Source organism: Malaclemys terrapin, chromosome 8 (genome assembly GCF_027887155.1).
Source record: "Malaclemys terrapin pileata isolate rMalTer1 chromosome 8, rMalTer1.hap1, whole genome shotgun sequence".
NCBI classification, from domain to species: Eukaryota; Metazoa; Chordata; order Testudines; family Emydidae; genus Malaclemys; species Malaclemys terrapin.
The window spans coordinates 88,615,908-88,637,310 of record NC_071512.1 but is presented as its reverse complement, the minus strand read 5'-3'; the positions used below and the strand labels follow the sequence as shown (position 1 = coordinate 88,637,310).

General features: G+C 40.4%; 1 protein-coding gene across 3 annotated transcripts in view; it reads right to left on the bottom strand.

Annotated features, from left to right (window-relative positions):
• Positions 1-21,403, bottom strand: part of NEGR1 (neuronal growth regulator 1) — a 739,102-nt gene that overhangs the window by 438,567 nt on the left and 279,132 nt on the right. The window lies entirely within an intron of this gene.

The window sequence follows — 21,403 nt, the reverse complement described above, 5'->3', positions numbered from 1 at the left end:
CAATACAAAATTACTCAAGATACTTAAGACTAAGTCTGACTGAGAAGTGTTACAAAGGGATTTCACTAAACTGGGTGACTAGGCAACAAAATGGCAGATGAAAATCAGTGTTGATAAATGCAAAGTAATGCACATTGGAAAATATAATCCAAACTATACATACAAAATGACAGGGTCTATATTAGTTGTTACAACTCAAGGAAAGGATCTTGGAGTCATTGTGGATAGTTCTCTGAAAACATCTGCTCAATCTACAGTCAAAAAAGCTAACAGAATGTTAGACACCATTAGGAAAGGGATAGATAAGACAGAAAATATCAATGCCACTATATAAACCATGGTACACTCACACTTTGAATGCTGTGTGCAGTTCTGGTTGCCCCATTAAAAAAAAAAAGATATATTAGAATTGGAAAAAGTACAGAGAGGGGTACCAAAATTATTGGACATATGGAATAGCCTCCATAACAGGAGAGATTAAAAAGACAGACTGTTCAGCTTAGAAAAGAGACAACTAAGGGAGGATAAGATAGAAGTCTATAAAATCATGAATGGTGTGGAGAAAGTGAATAAGGAAGTGTTATTTTCCCTGTCATACAACAGAACACCAAAGGGCACCCAATGAAATGAATAGGCAGCAGATTTAAGACAAATATAAAAAAGTTATTCTTCACACAACACACAGTCAACCTGTGGAACATGTTGCCAGGACATGTTGTGAAATCCAAAAGTATAACTGGGTTCCAAAAAGAATTAGATGGGGAGGATAGATCCATTAATGGCTATTAACTAAGATCATCAGGGATGCAATCCCATACTCCGAGTGTCCCTCAACTTCTGACTGACAGAAGCTAGGGCTGCATGATGTGATGGATCACTCAATAATTTCCCTGTTCTGTTCTTTCCCTCTGAAGCATCTGGCACCAGACAGTTGGAAGACAGTATAGGGCTAGATAGACCATTGGTCTGACCAGCATGGCCATTCTTATATTATGTTCTTAACATTTCTGGAGGTTTGTCTCTATATTTCCCTCTTGGGTTGTGCAAAAACAAAAGATATTGTTCTCTAAAAATGTTCAGGGTTCACTCTATAGCAAATTCAGGAAAATTCATGATTCTTTATACTCCATTAGCAAGATTTGGCACTATATATTTGGAATGAAAATCCTGTTGCAGAATGGAAGCAGAATAGTATAAATTCACTCTGGACCAAAAGGGCCAGTTCCACCACTCTTTCTTAAGGACTACTCTTTTAGCAAGGTGTACTCAGCCTAAATAAGAGGAGCAGAACCCAGCCCCATGAGAAATCTACCACTATTCAACTTTCTAAGCCTGTTGACTTTTCCCTGAACAATATTATGTAATTTAAAATGAGAGAAAACTTTTTTTTTCTACTAGGTTGGCAGTTTCAAAATACAACAGCAGAAATAATTGGAGAGCCAGTGGAGATATCAAAAGAATATGGAGTAATCACAGAAATAGATAGCGGTCATCTCACTATAATATTATACTGGGCACATATGCCACTAAAAATATTGATATTAATCTTGGCATAGTCAGGGTTTTAGAAATAATGAGCCAGATACTGCCTTCAGTACAGTAGTTCAGCTCCATTGCCTTCATTTAGGTCAGTGGTTCTCAAAGCTGGTCTGCCGCTTGTTCAGGGAAAGCCCCTGGCAGAGTGGGCCCGTTTGTTTACGTGCCGCGTCCGCAGGTTTGGCCGATCATGGCTCCCCCTGGCTGCGGTTCGCTGCTCCAGGCCAATGGGGGCTGCGAGGACCGGCTTTGAGAACCACTGATTTAGGTCATTGGGGTTGCACAAATATAACTGCAGGTAGAATTTGGCCCAATATACTTATACAGTATATAGTAATAGACAAAAATAAATAATCAACTGCTTATAGTAATCATGTACAGGTAGATCCGTATGTATTTTCAAATACAAAAGGAATTACAGTAAGCCCGATGGACGTTTTGTGTATGATTATATTCAGGGCATATGTTCACTGCAGCTGGGAACATGCCTCCCAGTCTGGGTAGACAGACCTGTGCTAGCAGGGCTTGAGCCAGCACACTAAAAATAGCAGGTGGACATTGAGGCATGGATGGCAGCTCGCACTAACTGTCCAAACTCTCCTGACCTCCCGGTGGCCAAGCCCGAGTCACTAGTTCAAGCCGCCACCCATGCCTCAATGTCCACGCTGCTATTTTTAGTGCGCTGGCTCAAGCCCTGCTAGCACAAGTCTGTCTATCCAGACTAGGAGGCTCGCTCCCAGCCGCAATGTAGAAATACCCAGAGTATCCTTTAAAATGAAACTCTTGCTCATTGTTTAATTACACTAATAAAGTTATGCAGGATTGGAAGAGTAAATCAAACACTGTTAAACTTTATTTTCTTATTACTGAACATCTGTATGAGTTGACACAGCAGGTTGAAACAATAGCCTTTCACTTCCAGAAGCTTCAGAACAAGCCTTATCATGGGCCTGCATTGGCTCCCAGTTTGGAGTTCTGCCATTGACTTCAGCAGGCCCAGTAAATCTCAGGTACAATCCTAAAAGAAGAATAGACTTGGTGTTTCAGTCTTTTTTCCACAATACATGATACAATCAGTTGGGGGGAAATTCCTGTACGTATGGAGCACTCCAATAGCTATGTCAACGTCACAGCAGAATGTGGCCCATAATTTAGCCGCGGTTGTCACTCTCCTCATTGTTATTTACTAGAATAATTTTAGTGTTGAAAAACAGGTCTGGCGCACGGCAGAGCTCTGTAAAATCTTCTGCAGAGCAATCCACATTGGAGTACTCCTAGTCAACAGGGTACCAAGTAATAAATTCTATGCACTTTTTAAGTCAAATCATTTTGACTGCAAGTGCATTTACAAAAAATCTATTTAATGTTCTCCATATATAACTTTCAGAATTTAAAGAGGGGTTGAATGGCAATTATTGAATTCATTTTAAAGAAGGAATTCTGCACTTATAAGGATTTAAATAAAAACAATTAGTTTGTCCAGACATTTATTAAAGTATTCAAATTTAGATCATTTTCATGCAAAACAACACACTGGTTTTCAGATCATGATGATGATGAACACTTGCTGTAGTCTCACTCACAAGATAATAAAATGTTACTATGCTATTAGATATACCCAATTTTTAAATATAAAACTAGAATTTGAATTGTATTCAGCCAAAAATGTGCCACTATCTAGGATATTTCAGAACATTTTTTCAGTGCTTTAAGTAGCTTGAGTTTCATATGGGTCCATTGACCAACTGGTTCCTAAGGTCTGCAGGAAGGTGTTCCTAAGGAAGGGGGAACTTACTCCATCCAACCTTGGGAAGTCTGCAAGAGGAAGGGGAAAAGTGACATTGTGACTAGTAAAAAGCCTCAGGCCACTTAGGAGCCCCTTAGGCTTGAAGGAGAGGATGCTAAGAAGACTCCTAAGAATTACTGGGAACTGTTCACTTCTGACAGACCACAGCATTCTCATAGAAAGGGAGGTTAGGTGAGAATACCTCCAATCTCCTTTTCCACAAGCCCTCTAGAGTTGCTCAACCCCTCTTTTCCCACATATGCTTATTATTAATAGTCATTTTATAGACTTTTTCCAATCAATAGATCTCAAAGTGCTTCAAAACAGAGGTATGCAAGATAACAGAGGGCTTAGGAGAAATATGTGAGTAGCAGAACAGGGAGTCATTCCCGTCTCCTCTCCCGCCACCTTTGCCTCAGGCTCTTTCAAGAAGACCCACTAAGGGAATCCACACACACCCACACCCACACACACACACCCCGCCTGCTCATGTTATTCAAGCCCATCTCTGCCCCATTTAGAGATTACTCCTCAAACTACTATCTAATTTTAAAATTAGAATTTAATCACCTAAACTTTGGTTCTTTTCATTAAATCTTAAGTAGATATGTCCACTCCCTTTTTTTTTTGTTACAAAGCAGCAAAAAAACCCATCAAAAGCATTTTGGACTCAAGTGAACACAACCATTGTAAAGGTTTTATAGGTCAGAAAAAACTTGTCCAATTTACTTAAAACCAGGTAGAAAAAAACCTACTTTTGAAAAAGAGTCCAATCTATCCATTTTGAGGTAGATATTCCTTTGTGGATTTGAGATGGGGCAAAATGCAGGCTTATAATGAGAATTCAGTTGCGATCTTAACTGTGGAATGTCTATCACCACTCCAGAATTACTCTGGTTTCACACAAGGATAACCCTGTTTACTTCAGTGGAATTATTCCTGACTTATGCCAATGCAAGTGAGATCACCATCAGGCCAGGTAAGATGAGAGTTTCCATGATTTATTAGAGGATATTAAGGAAGAAATGATTTAATAGGTACAGGACTTGTCTACATGGTAGGATAATTACTACATGGGTATGATTTCTAAAGCACATTAATGTGTTGTTCATTAATTGATCTATGTAGACCTTGCTGGTGTGGACTAAATGTTCCCTAGTGTGCTTTGATAAAGTGATGTCAAAGTGCACTTGGGACATTTAGTGAGCACCAGCAGGGTCTACATGGACCAAGGAGCATGCAGCATGCTAGTACATTTTAGAAATCACACCCCCATAGTGTAAACTGCCCTACTGTATAGACAAGCCCACAGGTAAAGTCCATGTTGCTAGAGTCCATTTTGAATTGCCAGGAATTGCAAGAGCTTATAAAGCATTTCATTAATCCACAAAAACAAAAGCAGCGGGAGAACATTCTGACTGGTCATTACTCACAGCTTTCATGGATACAGCCCATAATAATAAAGATTCTAAATAAAATTAGGGAACTAGACTGCTTTTCTATTGTTTACTAAATCTAACCAAACTACTTTTAAATCTGGAACAAATTTGCTAATTCTTTCTCTTTTTGTTCTGAGAAGGGACAAGATGATAACAGTGGCTGGCACTAGCAAGTTAATTTTATAACTAAAACTGACATCCCACTCAAGTACCAGCAATTTAAAAGAGTAATATATTGTCACTTTTAACTGGAAAGTGGTGGTGATATGAGTTTAGAAGTATTTTGCATATTTATTTTGTTCCACTTTAAATAAATTTGTGCAAGGTTTATCTTGTTAGTTCCAAATGCAAGTCCCTCTTGGCCAGATTTAGAAAATAAATTAGACTTCACAAACATTGCAAAGACTGAATCAATACATTAATATTTAGGAGGCATTAAGGAGCCTTATTAAACAAAGAAAAGGCCTGGAATATTATACTGGAAATATGAACCATATTTAAATTGAAAACATTGATCATCATTATGGACTGAATCTATAAATTGTATTTACATATAATGAATTGGAAATAATTTAATTGTATATGCAAAGTGTATCAAATGTTTTAAGAAACCAAAATATAGATAATCCACAGAAATAAAATGAGAGAGAAGTAAGAATAGGAATTTATATAAGTCTCTCACACATGTGGACCCGATTCTGCATGCCTTATTTACAGTAGTCCCAAAGGTGACCTGGGATGTGGCCCAGTATGGAGTGAATCAAAATTGCCTCACAGGTTTAGCCTTTGCCTTCTAATCTGCAGCCCTCATCAGGTGCATGGGATAGGAAGCATACTAACCAAATCATTCCATGTTTTCATCCTTCTTTAAAAAGCCTGAGAAACTCCAGCAAGAACATGGTATTGAACAAAATGACAGTCACATGGCTAAGCACTTGATAAAACGCACATGGCTATCTTAACTCTGTCCCAGTGTATTTATGTAAGATGATAGCAGTTTTTAAACTGTGGTCCATGGACAGCAGTAAGACCTCTAATTTACTGAACTCTTTCTTAAATATCAATCTTAACTTTGTCCAGTAAAAGGCGAAGAATTAAGAAACCAAGCTGTTGTTCCTAAATACTACAAGGCTTAATTTCTTTCCTCTATCTTCTTTATTTTTAAGAACAGATTCAAAATGCACCTTATTCAAAGATACAACTCTACCAGAGCCAGAGCATTAGAATATGGCTTGCATTTTCCTAAGATAGTTCAATAGTATCTGTGCCCCAGGGTGCTTGGGATAGCCCTCACTGAAAATGCCAAGGTTAGGGCAGGCTGCAAAAGGGAGAGCAGATACTCCCCAAACTGGTGAAGTTAAACTCTCCAACCAGTCACAGACTGTACTTCTGATCATAGGTGCCAAGTTTCTAATCTGCTGGGGGGTGTTGCCCCCGGTCCTGCCCAGGCCCCGTCCCCACTCCACCCCTTCCCCCAAGGCCCCACCCTCAGTCCACCTCCATCTCGCCTCTTCCCCACCTCTTTCCACCCCTTCCCTGCCCAGTTCTGCCCCTCCCACAAGCATGCGGCGTTCTCGCTCCTCCCCCCTTCCCTACCCCCAGCACCTCCAGATGCCACAAAACAGCTGATCCGCAGCAGACCCTGGGAGGGAGGTGGATGCGCAGATCGGCGGGGCCCGCCATCGGACAGAAGGTGCTGGGGGGAAGGGGAGGCATTGATAGGGGGCTGCCGGTGGGTGCTCGGCACCCACCATTTTTTTTCTGTGGGTGCTCCAGCCACGGAGCACCCATGGAGTCGGCACTTATGCTTCTGATCTCCCACACTGGTTATCAAGAAATAACACAGCCCCCTAATTGCATTCCAGTTCTCTGGCTCCTAATCAGCATCTAGGTCCAGTACAGTGAGAAGTTATTTAAAAAACTCTTCTCACTATACAAAATGGACTTCTGAACTCCAAAGGGCCAGCCACATTGCCAGGTCAGTATTAGGTTGGATCTTACCCAAAATACCATGCTGCTAGCCAATCCTTTCATGTCGAAAATGAAAGGTTTATTATAAAGAAAAAAGAAAGAATGAGAAGAGAGTTGTTAAATTGTAAAGCAGTCAGATACACACAGAGACTTCAAAGTCCATATATCAGGTTCTTAGCAATATTGGTGAGTTTGCTGGCTTGAAAGTCCCTTGGGAACACATTCACAGCTTGGTGGGTCATTCAGTCCTTTGTTCAGAGCTTCATTTGTAGAATACAAGATGGTAGGAGGTATTTCTGTGCCGAATTGGGGCTAAGTCTGCACAACTAATGAATTCTGGTGGATATTGTGAAGGTGTATTATGAAAAACTGCTGTTTTATGAGTGCCCATATATATGTGGATCCACCATTGCAGCCAGGGCCCGTAGCATGTACACTCCAGACAGATACAATGGGAAGCACTTAAGGTTACCAATGGTACTTAAACTTCACCCAGAGGTTATGCAAAAAGTAGCTGCATCCTTAGAAAAAAACAGTTTAGCTGATTCCTCTGGAGGGAGGGGGGAAGAGAGGAGCAGTTGAAAGTCACCAGGAGGAGAACAAAAACAGGGTAAGTTAAAATAAACACACAGGAACAGGGGCCAGACAGGAAGAAGCAGCATGGGGCAGCAGAGAGAAAAGTCACAGAAGGTGGGAAGGGGCTCCAAGAGGGAGAGGACCAGCTAGCATGCAACAGCCTGCATGAAGACAGGATATCTTGCCTGCCTTCCTGGACCCAGATGGTTCCCAAAGGCTTGCAGGGGACGGATGAGATACAAGTGAGGGACATGGCAGTTTATCATTTTGTATGAGCTCTACTCCCCTGTGCTTTACATGAAGAAGTATAAAAGAGCATAAAGTTGTTAGGCTATGTTTGAGTAAAGTACGTTGACTGCTTCAGAACTCCTGCATGCCCCTGAGTGAGCTAAACTGTAAACCAGAGGCTTCTGAGCTTTGGAGTGGAGTTCTGGGACAAGGTGTGTTTAAGTAACAGGTGTATCTCAGGGGTGAGCACTAGTCCAGGGGGTTCAAGGCAGGTGGGGCAAGGGGCTCCATTTCTGAGAAAGGGTAGCAGACTGAAAGTCAGTGCTCAGAAAATGTGCCAGAGGCCAAAGGAGGAACCTGTGCTTTAGCTTGTTGACAGTCTAGAAGCTTAACACGCTTTAGGGGATCCAGAACACAGAGGCTTGGATTCCCCTCAGTAGTCCTACTGGTTGGCCAGGAAGAGGCACTCGTTAGGATCTATGACAATTTCATTTTCTGATTTTGGTAATAGACAATCTAACATTTAAATCATCAGTTCATGAGTTATCATCTAGCTCTGATGAAGACTGAGTTGACCAAGAACTCCTTCTAAACTTGTAATTAATTACTGATACTTCTCATTTCCCTTTAATAAGGTCACTGAAATAATGTTAACTGAAGATTGCTCTCTTTATACATCCAAGGAACGTATTAGTCCTTTTTGGCCATAACATCACACTGGGAGCTCATGTTCAACTGATTACCCATCCACCATGAACCAAGTCTTTTTCAAAGTCACTGCTTCCCCGGATAGAGTCCCTCGTTCTGTAAATATGGCCTGCATTCTTTGTTCCTAGATGCATACTGTGTGCACATACCTAACTTATAAAGCAATCTGGCTCATTTGATATCAGTGATCTGTTCTCCTGTCCTCTTTACTACACCCTCAACCTGTATGTCTTCTGCAAACTTTATCAATGACTATTTTATGTTTTCTTCCAGGCCATTGATATCTTGGCATAGGTATCAATGAACTGGACTAGAATCACATCCACTCAATGATGTTTCCCTATTTAGAGTTACATTTTGAGATGAATTGGTTAGTCAGTTTTTAATCCATTTAATGTCCACCATCTGAATTTTGTATTTCTTAATAAAAAATTTGTGTAGTACCAAGTCAAATGGTATGAGGTAATGGTATAGTATCCCATTAAAAATCTACTTTTTCCTCACTGAGCCAGATCAAGAACATTAGGCAAAAATGGCACACAAAAGAAGATTCAAAATGAGTTTGAAATGATTGTATGTAAAGATCTCAGTGCAACAGAGAAATTCACCTAGATAACTCTTTTGGAGAGTAGAGTTTCATCATAAATGATTTTGCAATCTTGGCACCTGTTCCTGCTCCCAGTGAAGTCACTGAGAGTTTGGGAAAAGTCTTGAGTCTTTATTTTCTTTAATTTGTAATATGTAGTATACAATTCCTGGCCTTCAAATTCTTCCTGCCCTGAAGGAAGGGAAAACCCCTTTTTTTCTATACAAGAACTCATTGTTATTCAATAGAATTCACCATGTAACACCATTTTAAAGAACTGGAACTTTGCTTTAAAAAAATATCTTCTCCCATTTCTAATATTTTATGTTGTAGACTCTGCTGCCAATTATCCATATGCAATATAAAGGGAGAACTAGCACTTTGCTTAAGTGATTTTGCTTTCACTTTGTATCTTTTTTTTGCTTTTTATTTTCATTTATGTTTCCCCCAATAGCACATGTTGTTTCTAATCTTTCAGAACAAAAGAATGAGAACACAAAAGCTGCTTCTGTAGAATTTAGTTATGCCATCCCTATGAACCCTATTCAGCAGAGAGGATATATAGCTCTCTTACACCAATTAGCTACTTGAGGTTCATAAGAGTCTCCGTTATTTCAAACAGATCTATCCCAAGATCAAAGTCATTCCTTATAAATGTGTAAGTTTCATATCTTTGCCTTTTTTACCAGAGAATATGGAGGGTGAGTTTATTCTCAGTGCAAATATGAGACATCTTTTCAAAAAATGTTTGCATCCTTGAAGCCAGGCACTAGCCAACCTGAACCCTGATGCCCACCCCGCTCTAAACGAAGACTACACAAATAAAGGTTAGTTCACCTTTTATCTCTAAGTTGCTGCTTCAAAACCAGCCCAAGGCAATGATGACTACCTTCTGATGACTATGCAGAGACATGTATATAATGATCTCACTTTGTACCTGACCGTCATCCACAGCATAAAGCCACCTTTGTACAATTAATACTTGTTACTGTGTGGAAGCCTCAGCAGAGACCAAGAATTGAATTGGAATGGAGATGGAACCAAGAGATAGACTCTTGCCCAAGATCGGGGCTGAGATGCTGTGGGGAAGCTTCGAGTGCTGCTGTTCCTGCTGTGCCAGTTCAGTGCATAAATACAGAGCTGTCAGTATAGCAGCTTTCCTCAGGGCTAAATTTACTAAAATTAAAAGGGAAACACATACAGGCTAATTGGACTTTCAGTGGCATCTTTAAGATGGTTTTATATCCTTTTCAATATGGTTTTTAGGCTTGGCCCAGATGTGGTCCCTCAAATACAACTTAAAAAAAAATTAAAATAACCCCAGATTTTACACGGAGTACAACACCATGTAACTGCTAATACTGGTACCTGGCTGCTGTCCTCCTAGTATGCTACGGGTATGTCTACACTGCAATTGAAAACCTGTATCTGGCTTGTGCCAGCTGTCTCAGGCTAAGGGGCTGTTTAATTGTGGTGGAGATGTTCGGGTTGTGACTAGAGCCCAGACTCTATGGGCTGGTCCACACTAACCCCCCAGTTCGAACTAAGATACGCAACTTCAGCTACATGAATAATGTAGCTGAAGTCGAAGTATCTTAGTTCGAACTACAAGGTACTTACCGCGGGTCCACACGCGCAGGCAGGCTCCCCTGTCAACTCCGCGTACTCCTCTCACGGGAGCAGGAGTACCGGTGTGGACGGCGAGCACTTCCAGGATCGATTTATCACGTCTAGACAAGACGCGATAAATCGATCCCAGAAGATTGATTGCTTACCGCCAAACCCGGAGGTAAGTATAGACGTACCCTAAGACCTTGAGAGGTGAGAGAGTCCTCCGCAATCTATGCACCTCAATTAAACAGCCTCTTAGTCTGAGACCCATGAGCCGAGTCAACTGGCTCTGGTCTGCAGTGGGTGTCTAACTGCAGTATAGATATACCTAAGTCAGCATTTGAGGAAGATCTTCTTTGGGAGACAGTGAGGTTTCTGGGAAATACACTCTCCCAAGGTAATGACATTATATATTATACACCATTATAGAATTTTTTTTTCCAAATTCCCTTGCCTTTTCAGTTTACATTTTCCAAGTGATGAGTCTTAGTTAAGATTGTTTTTGGCGGAACTTTTGCCCCACATTATCCATACTCCAAGCAAAAATAAACAAAAAAGACACTAGAAGTAAAGAAAGAGGAAGGAAGCACAAGGACAACTCCATGTACAAAAGTGATTTAAAAGTCATAAGATGCTTGAAAGTGTCAACAGAATGGGCTGACTGTAACAGAGCAGAAATACATGGGCTTGGATCAAGTGCCTTGTATAGCTAACCAGCTGGAACACACACGTCTTGCAGAAGATATATTTGATCCCGTGTGCAATTTTTAAAAAAAAATATGGATTTTGCATGCTAGTATAAAACACAGACTATAAGAAGGCATGTCGCTGATAGCCTAAATGAAAAAAAAATTGAAGGGGGTTAAACACTAGTCAGCATTATGAGTTCTGTATGATTAGTGCTGCAAAATTTGGAAAGTCTGAATAGCAATCAAAATGTTGATGGCCAAAACCTAGAAACTCTGATTTTGACTAAATAGTGCTCCTTGCAGCCACCTGATTGATCAGGTACTGATCTACCTTATTTATACTCGTTACATTATTAATTGCCATTATAAAGATTGTTTGCTGTCTTCTAATATCTATGTTGATCTCAAAATATTTGAGAGACTAGGTGTATGATGTAATATCTTATTTTGGACCAACTTCTGTTGGTGAATGAGAGAATCTTTCGAGCTTAAACTGATCTCTTCTTCAGGTCTACCTTCTTCTAACGTACTCAACTGTGAAGTCTGATATAAAGGCTGTTATTTAGGATATAAAATGCTCCTGATTCCAATTGCTGTTGAATTTTTGTTGAGGTTACTTTAATTGACATTGAAAGTTTTCCCAACATTTCTGCAATTAGTCTGTCATTACATGGGATAAAACCCATGCAATAAAAAAAGGATGAAGAAAATAATTGCTGCTGTTACTATATGTCAGGTTTGCAGAGAGTTTGTTTAAAGTTAAAAGATTTCCAAATCTAATTTGTTCTAATGAACAGAGAGGCTGAGTGGCATGTTAATGCAGTCAGACGAGACAGGAGGTTTTTTTGGCATCACAAAATTGAAAAATGGCTTGACATGCATTTCTTTTCTTCTGGGCTGTCATAACTGAAAAGAGAACAAGTAGAAGAACTGAAGGGAAAAAATGGAAAACCAGGGAAATAGTATCTCTAACTAATGCCAGATATATTGCCTCTAATAAATAGACTTTCAGATATGGACTGGACTGCCTGACTCCAGAACACGTACCCAGGATCTTTTGAATGCAGAGAATTCTACTCCTTATGCTATCTGAAAAAAAATTAGATCCTTAAACCATAACTCACATCTTCCCTTCAAATAGTACTGTAGAGCTTTCCCACTGTGTTTACCCTGCTTCTCAGTAACTTTAACAGGATCTTGATTATCTGCTGTGTCATAGACTTCGCTGTGTTGAGCAGATCATTCAAAACGGTCACAAAGTGATAGCTGGGATTTCCAAAGGAGCCTATGGAATAAGGATGATTTCAATGGGATTTGGGGGCCTAACTACTTTTCATATAGAATAAGGGGTAGAGTCTTTGTACTGAAAAGATCCTGGGTACATGTTCTGGAGTCAGGCCAGTCCATCCATATCTGAAAGTCTATTTATTAGAGGTAACATATCCGGCATTAATTTAAGATATTATTTTCCTGCTTTTCCTTCTTTGAAAACTCCAGCCAATATGACCATACCTATTGTGTAGACAATTTATCATATATATCCTTTCTATCCCGATGTTACTGCATCTATACTGCCTCACCTTCCTCAGAAGCTTGGCCACATATGGAAAGTTAGATACAGTGGACAATTAACAAATATATTCACATAGAGCAAGGTCTTCTTTTACAAACCCTTCACTACTACTTTCCTTAAAGCCAAAAGAAAAAGTCTCAATTTTAGATGATTGTCAAACAGCTCACCAATGCTGAATAAGAAAAGCAACACAAGCTCCCAACATTCAAAAAGAAATTGTGCTGGCCACAGATGCAAGCTACTGATAGTTGGATGAAGGCCAGAAAATATACTGGACAACTCTGAAATGGAAGAAGATAAAAATAAATATGGAAAGCTGACAATTGTGGAAACGAGATGGAAAAGCTACAGGTCTTTTCTCCTTCAAAATGACCATTTAGATGCTCTATAAGCCTTTTAATTAAAGAAATATATTTGAGACAGCAACTTTAAACCAGTGAGTAGCACATTCCTGGTAAGCGTGTTCTGTTCTTGTAAAAGTCAGTGCTATGAGAGTAAGGGCATGGTTTAGCAAGAACTATCTTTTCATAATAAACTCTCTTTAAAAATCAACTATGCATGTTTAATAGATTTACAATAACATACACATAGTTTACTCTAATAAAATTATGTGGATTATTTGAATAGGCCTTTTATTTTTTTAAGCAATTAATTCATTATTAAAGCCATCCTTTGTGCACTATTCCATTGTTCACTGTGATTTCTAGATGTACAAGCAGAGTTCTCTGAATTTCCACTGGTCCTATGGACGTTCATAACAGTGGGGGAAATAAGAAGGAAATGGCCCCTTCAGGACGCCCATGAATAAGTAGATCACTACTCGTTTGGCATTTGCCTTCTGCCACACAAGTTGACGTTTGAGGAAAAAGCAGGATTGGGAAGCTGCAGGCCAATATGGTCTAATGTGGTCTTGCCACAGTCAAGCCATCAAATAAATGGAGAGTGAGAGTTGAATAAAAAAGTCCTGTGGCTGACAAACATTCCTCAAGATAATCCCTTGTGGAATAGCATCACCCTGCAGTCACATTGCACTCTACCCCCTGTTTGACTTCTGTAGGAAGTCACTCCCAGGCCAGAATATTTTAAATTGAGATTCCCCCTGTGAGGGGTTTCATTTATTAAGTCTCTTACAGCGTATCAATTAGTCAGGTCCAACCCTTGTTCCCTCCTTAAGCCAGGAGTTCCACTGTCCTTCTAGGGTCTCCGTTGATAACTCAGGCCAGTTATAGACCTCAATCAGGTTCTCTGAACTGGCCTCTATTAATTCTGTCCTTTCCATGTAGACAGACTTCTTTCAAGCTATTCACTCACTATCCCCTCTTTTGGCTCACTAGAGACTTCTCTTTTATCACTAGGCTAGAGACTGATTTAGCCACTTGACCTACCTGTCATGTGGCTGTGATAAAAGATGGTTACTTATCTATATTGCAACTGTTGCTCTTCGAGATGTGGGTGCAGATCTGTAATCCACTCAGACGTGCACATGCCCAACACACCAAATCCGGATAATTTTGCTTTGCAATATCTGTAGAAGCAGTGGTATTGTTGCTGCTGACCCCCAAAGTGACTCCTCTTTGTGGCTGAGGTATTGTGATACAGAGGCCCACTGAGGGTTCATTACTCTGTGTCTACAACTCTTGTCAGGCCTGATATACTCACTATACCTAATACATGGTTGTCATGATATATACCCCAAAAGTGGAATGTAATATATCATTGGAGAACTAATGACTCACTGATCATTAATATTCTTGAGTTATGTATGTATGGGGTGTGTACAAAGAGTTATGGATATGTGCTAGAATTGTGGTCTTAAAATGTGTCTGGTAAGCAATGCATAAGCCCAGTCAACACTAGACAAAGGAATGTGTATTTGTTTGTCTGACCAGCACAGTTTCAGGCCAATGGGAGTTGTAGAGCCAGAGCTCGGGGCGGGATGGGAGCAGCGCGCAGAGCTGCCTGCTGCGTCTCTGCCTAGGAGCAGCCAGTACAGGTTGAGGCTTTTGGAGAGCCACCTGAGGTGAGCACCTCCGGATACAGCACCCCTAGCCCCCTCCTGCATCCAAACGCCTTCCCAGAGCCTGTGCCCCGCACCATCTCCCATGCCCCAGCCCTGCACCCCCTCCTGCACCCAAACTCCCTCCCTCTTAGTTAACTGGGATTTTTCACTTACCGGCACTCTCCATTCCCCCAACATGCTGGATAAAACAGCTTTTACTATATATTTACATATAAGCGAAACACTCTACTTCCTTTGTCCTCATGCTTGCTGGACTTCAGTACTAGGGTTTCCCTCTCCTAGATGCTGAGTCTTATGAAGGCAACTTGTGGTGTTCCTTCTCTGGTATTTGGGAAGAAGACTGCTGCCAGGATTCAGCCAACATAGCAGGAGTGCACCTAAACAAAGCAGCTGTTCTGAGTGGGAAGCTCCAAGTGTGAACACAGAGCTGCCTCCATCAGTAGAAATGTAAATCTGGCAACCCTGAAGTGCAGGTCACTTACTGCCATTGGCTTTTTGCAGGAATGACAGGGGGTAAAGCCCAGTAACTGAGGCATGCTCTGGCCCCAGTATCAGAACGCAACAAAAGGAACTGGAACGTGTAACACCACTCTAGAAGGAAACAATATTAAAAACTACCTAACACCAAAACTGTGGCTAAATAAGTAATCAACTATGTACAAAATAGACACACCGTGAAAAACATGTGATGACAAGACTAGACAACATGACAGCTGTCCCAGGTGGTAAGAAGGAACTGAAGGAGGTCGGGGAGGCTCTGCCCTGTATGCCATCGCGCAGCAGCATGAGGCTGCAGAGCGAGCACGTGCTGAGGAGAAAACCTCCAACAACTGTGCACTTTGCGTACAGGCACGTGGAATGGAATGGATATGTGCAATCACATGAAGAAAAACTGATGCTTTTGGCTGAAGAGATACTTTGTCCTCTACTTTATTTCAATGTAGAAGCTAACCCACTAGTTACCATTACTAATCCAATCGTATGCAACAATATGGCATGATTCCCAGTACATAAATCCCATAGAAGTTTTAGCTGAACTCAGATGACTGCAGTTATAGGAGTATTTTCATTACAACTGCATACAACAAATATTATAAAAAAAACACTATCTTAGCTATCAATTCAGAGTATTCAACGGTTTTTGTCCCTACTAATAAAATATGGTTCTTTATGTAATAAATGCATTTGGTTCTTTCAAAGCTACAGCATGACACTGTTAGGTTCAAAGATGCACTGGTTAAAAGTAATTAGCGTGACAAAGATTTCATATACTATATTTGTAAAGGATTTGAGAATGCTATCTGGAGTATTAAAGATTGCCATTTTAAATTCTGTTTTATATTAGTGGCTTTATTGCTCATTAAAAATTCAACTGAAAATGTTAATGATGATTACACCAAACACTAATAAATTGAAGCCTTAGGTTACACTTTGCATTTTTGAAGATATAAATGCCATTGCTTAATAATTAGGCATATTTTTCACTATTGATTCATTATTTCTGATCGTTAGCTTAATTAATTTAAAGCTTTCATTTATATGTTTTATATGCAATTAGTTTTCAACTTTGTTTTTCAGTTCCTTGTTTGAGGGCATTAACTATTATAAAAATAATCAAAGCAGGGGATTCCTTACTTTGGAACAGTACAATACATATTACCTCTTGTAGCGGGGTTAGCACCCTGCTCTGGAGAGAAAGGAGTTAAAATCAGCTCTGGGAAAGGGCTGCCCTGAGGAGCCAATCAGGGGAAGGCAGGTAGCAGCCAATCCGGGACCGTTAGGGCTGGTATAAACAGGGCTGTGAGCTAGGAGGCAGGCAGTCTCACTCCAGCCTTGGGGAGGGAAGGACCTGGCTGCCTTGGAGCACAGGGTACCTTCAACAGAGCAGTGCTGGGGAAGGACAGGCTAATCTGGGGAGCTCAGGCCTGGCAAACTCCCAGGCTGAGGCCTGACAGGAAGGCCTAAGGAGGTACTGGAGCTGCAGGGAAAGGCAGCAGGTCCAACTCCCTAGCCAATGATGAGTGGCCATTCCAGACTGCAGTTTGCCACTGCAAAGGGGTTAGATGAAGACTGGCAGTGGGTCATTGAGGCGAGGTGGGCTCAGGGGAGTGGGGTTCCCTGGGTGAGGGACAGCACTCCAAGATAAGGGGCATCGTGGTCCAGGAGGGATGTAGGGCCTACACATTTGGAGATAAAGGGACTGCAGAGGGGCAGGTAACAGAGAGCAAGACACCGGCCTATAGAGGGCACTCCAGGGCTGAGAGAGCTAATTCCCAGGATGGCCAGCAGGAGGCGCCACAGTGGTGAGTCAGTGCTCTGCTACGTCTCTACAGACTCACACCCTAGTCCTGCAGTGGTGTGGTGATACAGGAAAAGCCTCCAATTGCAGGATTAGGCCAGGCCTCTTAGCTATTATTTTCTGTGAGAATGCAGGTTAAAGAAAACAGCATTGATTGTTATGTTATTAAAAAAAAAAAAGCCTTGGTTTTTGCCTTCACTGTTGGAGTGTCCTTTCAACAATGGTTCATTTCTATATTTGACAAATGTTTCTTTCAGTCTAGTTTAGTTACTTTAAGCTGGTCACTTAATTCTTGTTTGCATGGCTTTGCATTATAATGGCATACACCACAATTGAGGTGCTGTAATGAAATACTCAAATTCTTTTAAATTTTGTTGGACATCCACTGAGAGCATCATGGAGCCAGGTCACATATACACTTGTAGTTTGGCTGAATGATGAAAGAACAATAGAGGAAAGCTAGGGTTTGCTGTCTAGGCACGTAACAACATCGGTAATTACTTCCTGTTCTCAGTCTCATTAGGGGCTTCGGTGGTAGCAGAGATGGAAGGCAAATGAATTTCAATGAGCTGCTTGCTGTTTCACCCACCACCTCAGAAGCACTGGGGAGGGGTGTTATCTAGGACCTTTGTTATTGTCCTCTGCCTCCTTTCCCCAGAAAGGCTCATTGGGAAATATTGCCACAGAGGTTGAAGTAAGTCCAATCATTTCCATAATAAAGTTAAAACAAACAAACAAACAAAAAAAACAGCCAACCAAGAGTCTTAATTTTGTACCATAGAATTTTTAAATAAAAATCTTTTTACCCATGAATTTCAAGAGCAGTATTCATTTTCATACACAGTTTGTGATAAAGACTATATGGTTTCTTCTTATTCCCATACCATTTGAAGAGATTGCATATAACACTTGTGCCTTCTTGTATTGCGGAATGTACCTTGCTAGCATAAGGAAATGAGAATATTTCCCTCCAACTATATTTGGCACCAGTGTTAAAATGCAAAGGCAATAAACCCTCCCTGAACTTAGCACATGATTATGTATTTTAAAATGACGACAAGGCAGAATACTAGGAGCCACATAGAAGACCTACAGCAAATTGACATATATACACATATTACCTCTGCTGGAGACAATAGACACGGTCACTTCAAAGATACAAAGTTTTTAGTATTTCTGTGTGCGTATACACACACACACACTGTTTCCTTGATGTTTTTATTTGTTCTATTTTCAACTGTTAACACAGTAAAGAAACTTGTCAAGTTTTTTTAAATATTGTACTAACATTGTCTGAAATTTTACCAGCTACATGTCATATGAGATGCATACTTTCTTCCCTTGCTTTTGCATCCTCAGAGAGAACAATATATAGAGGTTAGAAATAATTTTCACTCAGGTTTATTTCTTTTAATCATACATAATTCCTGTGCTCTCAAACATTTGGAGCTACATTCTATGCTGCGGCAGATGGGGTAGTATATCATAGAGCTGATTAGAGTTAGGATTCTCTGCCTCATTCCACCTCAGCATAGGTTAATACAGCCTGGGAGTTCCTCTAGCCTATGCCAGCTGGCAGTAGTCTCCAAGAGACTGTCAAGCTTGAGATGGCTGAAGTGATCTCCTGCCATGCACCCTCTCTGCTTTAACATACCCCTACACTGGAGATGGAGGCAAGGTGACACAGGACGCTGGTATGCCAATTCTACACTTACTGGGGAGTTGGGACTTGATCCCTCGAAGGGGATAACAAGCATAATAGATTCTTCTCTCTATGCTGCCTGGGCAGTGCAATGGGTGCAGAGGAGGGCTGGGAATCTATGTACAGGTTTCTTAAAGAAGCAGAAAACCAAACTAGTGACACACATGAGGTTAAATGATTGTGTAGCTAAAACTGACTGTTAAGTTTCTTATTGTCAGAAATAACTGTTTAATTAAATCTGAAAAGGAGTAATACTGGGCCAAATTCTGTTCTCATTTGATATTCCCCTTTCAAGTCAATGGGTACTGCACTAATACAACAAAGCAGCATTTGACTTGTGGTATACCATTTCTTTCTTCTTCTTCCCCTACTCCCTCAACTACCACCCTCTACTCCTATTGTTGTTTCTAACTCCAGAACAGAAGCAAACTCTGGATATGTAGCTTTCTAGCACAGAGGTAACCTTTTTCCTTATTAAAGGCTTTTAACTGTTATGGAATTTGTGAAATGAACTGAGCTGACATTCCTGGAGACTGAGGTTCTCTATCCATAGAACCAGTACACCACAGATAATGGCATTGCAGATTTATCCCATGTGCTAATAAGTGAAGAGGCCACCTCTATGGACATTTAATCCTTAGCCTTTCTTGTAAGACTCCCATCAAAAATGTCAATGTTATGGTTGGGTTTTGTTTGTGTAGTGGGGAGCTAGTCGCAAAGCACTGTACTGACATCACTAAAGGTATAACAGCTGTCTCCACATTCCACCTGAGCAACCAAAATGCAAAGCAGCACCTGAAAGCCATCTTCTGCACCATAAAACTCAGGCACAAGGATTTCCTGAAATATCTTGGAATGGTTCTGCATTGCAACATCCCATACAGCCAACATCTGATGAAGACCACTGCCATGATAAAGACTAGGAACAATATAATCCACAAATGAGCTGTGACCAGTTGGGAAGCAGACATTCTCATCTTATGGATAGCCTCATTGGCTCTCATTTTCTCAGCAGCTGAATATTGCTCATCAATATCAGCAGGTAACACATCAACAAAACTTATCGGTGTGCAATTGAACACTGTTAATCAAATGGATTCAGGAGTGCTGAAGTCAATACCAACTGTCTAGTTTCCTCCCTTATTCACGCAAATCTTATCACCATCACTCTGAAGAGAAGCAACAGGAATACAAACATAGATTTGCCCATCTATGAAGATCTCCACACTCCCCTCCAACCCAACATGGTGCCTTAAGTCCAGGAGCCCTTTCTAGTTAGTGGCCAAAGCTCTTAAAACCTTGGGATTCTCACCAAAAAACAAGTGGTGGAGGTTGTGCAAAAATAACAGGATCAAGAATCAAGATCTGATTATGGATCCTACAGACCAACCACCTGGCTTCACCATGCCATGTAAGATATGGATCACAGTGAACCGTATCAGAACCTCATATGGGCGTTGCAATTATCTACTACAAAAATGGAAAATGAAGGATAGCCTGGGATGCGAATGTGGAGAAGACATTCAAACCATAGACCATCTAGTGAACTGCAGCCTTCTAAGATCCTTCTGTGGGAGAGACAGTCTTGATTCATTCCACCGCAGGCCATAGAGTGAATGACAAATTTGGACATTGACCTTTAAGGTTGCTTTTACAGTTGCCATATGAAAGAAAGCTAGAGTTATTTCATGCTGGCCACTGGACGACAATCAAATAGTAAAAACTTTTGATCTTTGCCAATCCAAGGTGGGATTTGAACAGTTGATCAACAGATGAAAGGCTCTACATCTCATTGCTAATTTCTAAACCACCTGTCTCCTAGAACTTTTTAATCAGGCTATAGGAGTGTTTAAAAATAGATGATTACTGGGCTGCTTATTCAAAGAAAGCCAAATCCTTCAAAAAAGCCCTCAATCCTTAATCTGGAGAACTGTGTACTCTTTCAATAATTTACTTTATCTTGGCTTGAAAATTTATCATGCAAACAATATTTTTAAAAAATGTATCTAAGCATGCATTGACAGGAACTACTAAAATCTGAGGAATAAAAATGTGTGAGACAGCTTGTTTTAGCATACAGATAATCATCTCTACTTAAGGACAATTGTTTCTCTGACATTTACTTATTGCTGGAATTGACCCTGTTAGACTTACTGATGTTTGTCCCTCTTCAACTTATATTAATATACCTGAAAAACTGCTTAAATGCCAATCAATTTCAAATGAATAATTACATTTATAAACAGCATCATATGATTAAGGTTTTTCCCTTACCTACTATATGCATTTCTGAGCTCTGGAAAACAAAGTAACTCTGCAAAACTACAGTAATCCCACATCAACTACAGGAGTACAAACTTTCTGTGTCTGAGCATTACCTGTTTGGCTTGTTGATGAGGCAATTATTAATTTAAAAATATAATATAAAGATGTTTATCATATTTTTAAAAACGAACTACTTGACACTGCAAATACTGCAGACATATCCTCTCTAATAACGGAAAAGATCAAATAGTATCTGAAAATAAATGAATCCCTGCAAGTAATCAAGAGTAGCCACATTTTGAGGAAATTAATATCTCATTTAAAGGCCACAAAAGAATAACTAGAGCTCACTTTTGCAGGACAATGGCTTGACATAAGTACCACTTATGCAGGAATGAAATCCAGCTAATTTTG